We start from the raw sequence: 6,749 nt of genomic DNA on the forward strand, positions 1-6,749 counted from the left end.
CCAATGCAGAGAAATATTTCGCAGATGAGTTTCGAGAAATGGTAAACATTACAGTCAATGCAAATAACAGCCAAGAGCTTTTTGGAATCGACGATTATGAGGCGCACAAGATTATACAGAACAAGACCGCTTTAGCGGCCGTTGATAACATTGTTAAAGCTCAATACCTTAAAATGCTCAGTACGATTTTTCAAGGAATGACGATCATCTATGACGATTTATTACTTAATGCCAAAAAGGTTAACATCAGTTTAAGCAAAGAAACAGTGGAATCTGAGCAAGAATTGTTCGCTTCTTTTGAAAATCTAAAATCGCCCAAGGATAACCCAAACTACGACAACGACTTGCCCGATCTTTTGAATCACCTTGAACCAAGGCTCAACCATAAATATCAGTGTCTCAATAAATAAAATATTTGAAGACAATAACAAACAGTTCACTGATACTTTCAGATTGGAAATACATTAACACCTTCGCAGTCTTAATCATTTTTTGAAGGATACATTTTTAACAAGTATCTCATGAGTAATCTTAAGTAAAAACTAACGACCAATCGGAAGTTTCTGTCGGCTGTAAGCTGGTCGAATCTGTTATTTTATTCTCTTTTAAAAAAACTGCTACGCATCGGATCGTACGTAATAATGCCATTGTTGTTGTCCTTAAACCCCGTAATAAATAATAAATAAATAAATAATAATAATGAATAAATTTTAGTATTTGGATTGAACTTATCGTTAATAGTGATTGGTTCTGAGCTGTCACAGCCTAACGACATCGAGGCTCTGTTTCTATATGGGATTAACGGTCTGATACTAGAAAATGGTTGATCTACTATGTTGGGATGCTTGTCCTTTATTCTTCACTTGTTCAGATGTTGCAGGCGATACTTTTTTTTTCTTTTTTTACAGTTAGTATATAACTATTTTTGCAAACACAGTTTGTATCTAAGTAGCGAACACGATATCGGTACTTAAATGCTTTGGAAATGATTCACAACTAACAACTTGAGGTACATATTTTATTTAAAAACATTAAGATCGGTTGCTGAGACTTAAGCATTTTAATACAAATAATAATTAATTTCCAAACAAAATGGGCAGGAACTGAGAAATTATCAACAATTGTTAAGAAAAGCTCCAGCCTAAATCTAGATAATGATATTCGGCTAATCTCATTATATGATAGTCATAGATAGTCAAGACGCAGACAAAGAAGACGACGACGAGATGAACGATGTTTACGACGAGAGAAGCGTCATGAGGATCGCGGAGTGGGTAAGAAGATGCGACGACGGTAAGACGTGCTCAGTGAGGAGCTAATAAAACGCGGAGTTCGATTTAAGAAGTTATAGCAATAAGACGAGCCAATGAGAAACACATTCGACACGGCGACGTTTAAGTTAAAATAGTGTAACATAAACTTACATAAGTTAATCAATAAATATTATATAAACTTAAATATATTATATAAAGCCCCACATTACTGTCATTGCCACCAGTTCTTAAGAATTTTTTTTAAGTAATAACTAGATATTTTTTAGATTATTGAGGAGCCTTGTGTATCAAGGGGGTTTATCCACCATAGCCGGATACGGCAATGGAATACAGCGATCAAAACATAGTTAAGATTAAGCAAGCAGATTCTTAAGGTCCCCAAGGAACGCAAATCATGAAAACCTATATTGGCTGAAATCTTAGGAACTATTAGAGCTATAAAGGGATTAAGTATGTATAATCATGAATGGATGATGTCTTGGTAAATAAAAGTGATAGAAATTTGGGATTAAGCATGCAGTATTATTGTTTGTTTCTCAATTATTATAATAATATCCTTTATCCTTATTTCTATTTGCGAACTCCATGTCTCGTGTTCCACCTAGTATTCTCTTTTCTTTATCTGTCTTGCCTGCCAAATACTCTTTTATCTATCTAAGGATCCTTTAAAAGTTTTTCTATTTTTAATCGATAATTTTCTAATTCAATCAACTCCCACTTTCATTCGTTCCTCATTTTGCTTAATTTTTAGGTCTTGTAATCGATAAGTTCCATTTTCAATTCTTCTTTTTTCTTACCGTTCACGCTTTTCCCGCCACTTTCTATCAGACATTTTAAAATACTTTTTTTTCAAACTGTTGGTGGTTTATCAGCTTCCGATATTTTTTGACATTCTTTTTGCTTAAACCCCTTCTCTTTCCTGGCTTGCTTCCGAATTTTGAGCCACTGTTCCTTCTTTTTTCAATGATATTGAGTTCTTTTCTTTCGGTTTCTTTTTTCAAAAACTTTTCATTTGAGCATCTTTTTGCTGTTCCTTCTAGGCGTTATTAAGGAATACTGATCAGAGCACGAGAGGTTCCATTCTTTCGTCACTTAAGAAAAGCACAAAAGATTCCCAACGACCACCGTCAGAGCATTAAGATTGCAACTCCCTTTTATTATCTAAACTTTCCGTTGAACTTTCCTTTTTTAATGTTTTTCTAATGCAGTTGATAAAACTAGCTTTATCAAAACAGGACTGATGTCCATATATTTTCCAATGTAAATTTCCCTATAAATACTGTGATGCTTTATGCTAGCTTGACAGTTATAAATCGTTTTTTGCAAAATGCGTTTCTTTTTGATTACAGCTGCAGCTTTGTTGGTAAATTTTTAATAGTTATTACTTACTTAACTTTACTTTAATTTTATTTCAGAGCTCTACATGCGGCGCTCCAACGGACTTGGAAACTTCACCGTCAAATGAAGTAGACAGTACAACATCAGTAATGGCAGACGATGGCAAATTAAATGATTCAAAAGGCTCCGGACAGAGTTCCTCTTCGATAAACTGGTATGAATATTATATGACGACCACGCCTCTCCCTCCGATTGTCATCTTGCCCGAGGCGGATAAAAAGATACTGTGTAACTTTGTGGGTTCTTTTCAAAGAATTGGAATGCAATTGTTTGCAGTCATTGCAGGTGCTAACTTTGAATTTGTAATCAATGCAGAGAAATCTTTGCAAGACGAGTTTCAAGAAATGTTACAGGGAGTCAATGAAACTGATAGGCAAGCGCTTATTGGAATCGCACACGTGATTATTCAGAACAAGACCGCTTTAGCGGCCGCAGAAAATATTGTTAAAGCGCAAGACCTTAAAATGGAAAGTACGATATTTCAAGGAATGACCATCATCCATGACGATTTATTACTTAAGGCCAAAAAGGTGAACATCAGCTTAAGCAAAGAAACAGTGGAGTCTGAGCAAGAATTGTTCTCATCTTTTGAAAATCTAAAAGCGCCAAATGATAACCCAAACTATTACAACGACTTGCCCGATCTTTTGAATCACCTTGAACCAAGGCTCAACCATAAATATCAGTGTGTCAAAAAACAGTAACCGAACATGCTTTTGTTTATTTTTTAGACATCATAATCAACTTTGTTTTGAATTATGAAGCGGCAATTCTCAATAAAGTTATAAATATATATATATTATTTTTTATTTGATCTTTTTTATCTTTTATCATTTTTATCTTGAAACAATAGACTACTAAATTTGTTTGATATAATACGATATAAAAAAGGAAAAAAAAAACCTAAAATATTTGAAGTCAATAACAAACAGTTCACTGATACTTTCATATTGGAAATACATTAACACCTTCGCAGTCTTAATCAGTTTTTGGATACATTTTTTAACAAGCATCTCATGAGTAAACTTAAGTAAAAACTAAAGACCAACCGGTAGTATCTGTCGGCTGTAAGCTGGCCCAATCTGTTGTTTTAATCTCTTTCAAAAAACTGCTTCGCATCGGATCGTACGTAATAATGCCCTTGTTGTTGTCCTTAAACATCGTAATAAATAATAAATAAATAAATCATAATAATGAAAAAATTTTAGTATTTGGATTGAACTTATCGTTAATAGTAGTTGGTTCTGAACTGTCAGAGCCTAACGACATCGAGGCTTTGTTTCTGTATGGGATTAACGGTCTGATACTAGAAAATGGTTGATCTGCTATGTTGGCACGCTTGTCCTTTATTCTTCACTTGTTTAGGTGTTGGAGGCGATACCTTTTTATACCCGTAACTCGTAGAGTAAAGGGATATATAATATTCGTTGAAAAGTATGTAACAGTTAGAAGGTAAGGAAGGTTCCGACCCAGAAGAGGGAGTATTCTCCTAGATATTACCTGGTCAGGGTTTATTGCATTGTTGTTCCTTGTTTTTACGTTACGTTAAATAAAACAATAGCTGTTCCTCTTCGTTATAATAGTGTATTTCTTAATCAAGAGTCGCCGCTCAAGTTGGGGGTACACCATTCAAGTCCATCGGTCAAATCGCTGTTTTAGAGACCGTCGGCATATTGTTGCCCGCGCAGCTGCGGAAAAACCGATCCCGACTAACGCTGCCTTCGCCGACGTTGAGTCTCTCCCTCGCTGTCGCTGCGTCGTTATATCTGGTATAGAGATTAAGAGGAGGTGAAGGGTACTTGACCGGCGTCAACTTATATATTCTTGGTCAGGATTAATAGCGAAGTCGATTTAGCCCTGAGATCTCAGGAACTATAAGATTAACAAAGTTGAGATTAAGCTGGCAGATTCTTGAGGACCCTACGCATTTCGTTTCAGCATCCACGCCCACTGTACCGCCCACAAATCATGGAAAACTAAAATCGCTGAAATCCTAGAAAGTATTAAAGCTTGGAAGTTATGCCAGTGCATCTTATGGTGGTATCCGGCCATGCTCAGTATTACGCCCACCAAGCTCGCTTTCGTAGAATGTAGTTTATTTATGATGCTCTCAATGTGAATTGCTTTTTTCTATCTAGCCACGCACATTCAAACGACCACTCGGAAAACCAAAAATTCAAAAATTTTGGGAACTATAAGAGGTAGAAATTTAGGGTCAGGAATACGTATTTTAGAGATGCCACTGCAGCTTGACGCGAGTTTTCATCCGGCCATGCCCACTTTAAAGCCCACAAACCGCGGAAAGCTGTGGCCTCCATAATATAATATTATATTGAGTGTCTTTATTTGACCTATATAACACATTTTTGTCAATATCTATCAATTTAACAAAGATTTTCAAATAGGAACATTAGTTCGCTATTTATGAAGAAATGTAGGTTAAGATGCGCTGGCATCTTAAGATTATAAATATTTAATATCAAATTTCTAGCTTTAATAGTTCCTGAGATTTCAGCGATTTTAGTTTTCCGTAAATTGTGGGCGTTAGAGTGGGCGAGGCAGGTAATAAAAGAATACCGATTGGAGCTCGAAAGCATAGACTCTATTTTGACGTCATTTAAGATAGGCAATAAATATTTTCTTAGGACCAACGTCAAGGAATTAAGATTGCAATTCCCTTTTAGTTTATTAATATTTCCTACTTGCTGCTGATTAAAAAAATCTGCCTATAAAAAAGCTTTATCAATATAAGGCTGATATGTATAAAATACCATTGTAAATTTCCCTATAAATACTGAAGCGCTCAACGGCAGCATCACAATAATAATTCATTTACTGAAAAATGCGTTTCATTTTGCTTATAAGTGCTTCGTTGTTGGTAAAAAAGTATTATATTTTCTTTATTTTTCGTTACTTTATTGTCATTTTAGAGCTATACATGTGGAGCTCCAAGTGATTTCGACACTTTAACAGATGCGGACAGTGACACATCAGCAAGTACAGACGAAGACACATCAAAGGAATCTGATGGCTCCACAGATATTTTTGGATATTCGACGACGGATAAGTCCCTGCCTCCGATCGTCACCTTACCCGAGTCGGATAAGAAGATCCTGTGCAATTTTGTGGGCTCTTTTCAAAATACTAGAATGGAAATATTTTCTATTATTATGAATGCCAACTTTATGTTTGATGCGGAGAAATATTTCACGAACAAGTTACGAGAGATAGTAGAGGGATCGGCCAATGGAACGAATGACCATGAGTATTTTGGAATCGATAAAGCTCAAGCACTTATGATTATCCATAACAAGACTGCATTCGAGATATTTTCCAAAGAAAACATCGTAAAGGCGCACACTCTTAATCTGCGCAATACAATTCTTCAGGGAATGATGACCATTTATAAAGAATTATTAATCGACGCCAAAAAGGTGAAAAACAGTTTAAGCAAGGAAACAGCGGAATCTGAGCAGGAATTCCTCTCATTATTTGAATACATAAAAACACCAACGTACGAGTACATCTTAAACTATCCCATTTATTTGGCTAATATTTTAAATCGCCTTGAACCAAAGGTCAAGCATAGGTATCAGTGTCTAAAAAAACATTTATAATTTAATGATACAAATTTTTCTAAATTATTTGCCCTTTATAGTTGGTCAACTTTGTTTCGGAATAATAATTTGAAATTCTCAATAAAGTCATTAAACCTATATATTGATATATATAATATATATTATTTTATTTTTCTGCTTTGGGAGAGTATCGTCGCGTGACGTGCAACTGACCACCTCGCGCCCAACCGACCGAAGGGTGCAGTCTTCTGGCGTACGTCTCTACGTAAAACCAAGCACACCTTTGGCTTTATTAACCATATAGGAAATGTGGTCGGAAAATTTAACTTTTGAATCGAGTAAGATGCCAAGATCTTCGACTGCCTTAATTCTTTCCAGAGCTACACCATGCAGGATGTAAATGGGTAGATGAGGGTTTAGGCCATTGCTTTGCACTTAGAGCCGTTAGGATTTAATAAGTTTTCAGTGCACCAGGCAGGAGCGTTGGAAAGGGCAGGAA

The sequence above is a fragment of the Drosophila eugracilis genome, unplaced genomic scaffold (genome assembly GCF_018153835.1).
Source record: "Drosophila eugracilis isolate 14026-0451.02 unplaced genomic scaffold, ASM1815383v1 contig_656, whole genome shotgun sequence".
Classification (NCBI taxonomy): Eukaryota; Metazoa; Arthropoda; class Insecta; order Diptera; family Drosophilidae; genus Drosophila; species Drosophila eugracilis.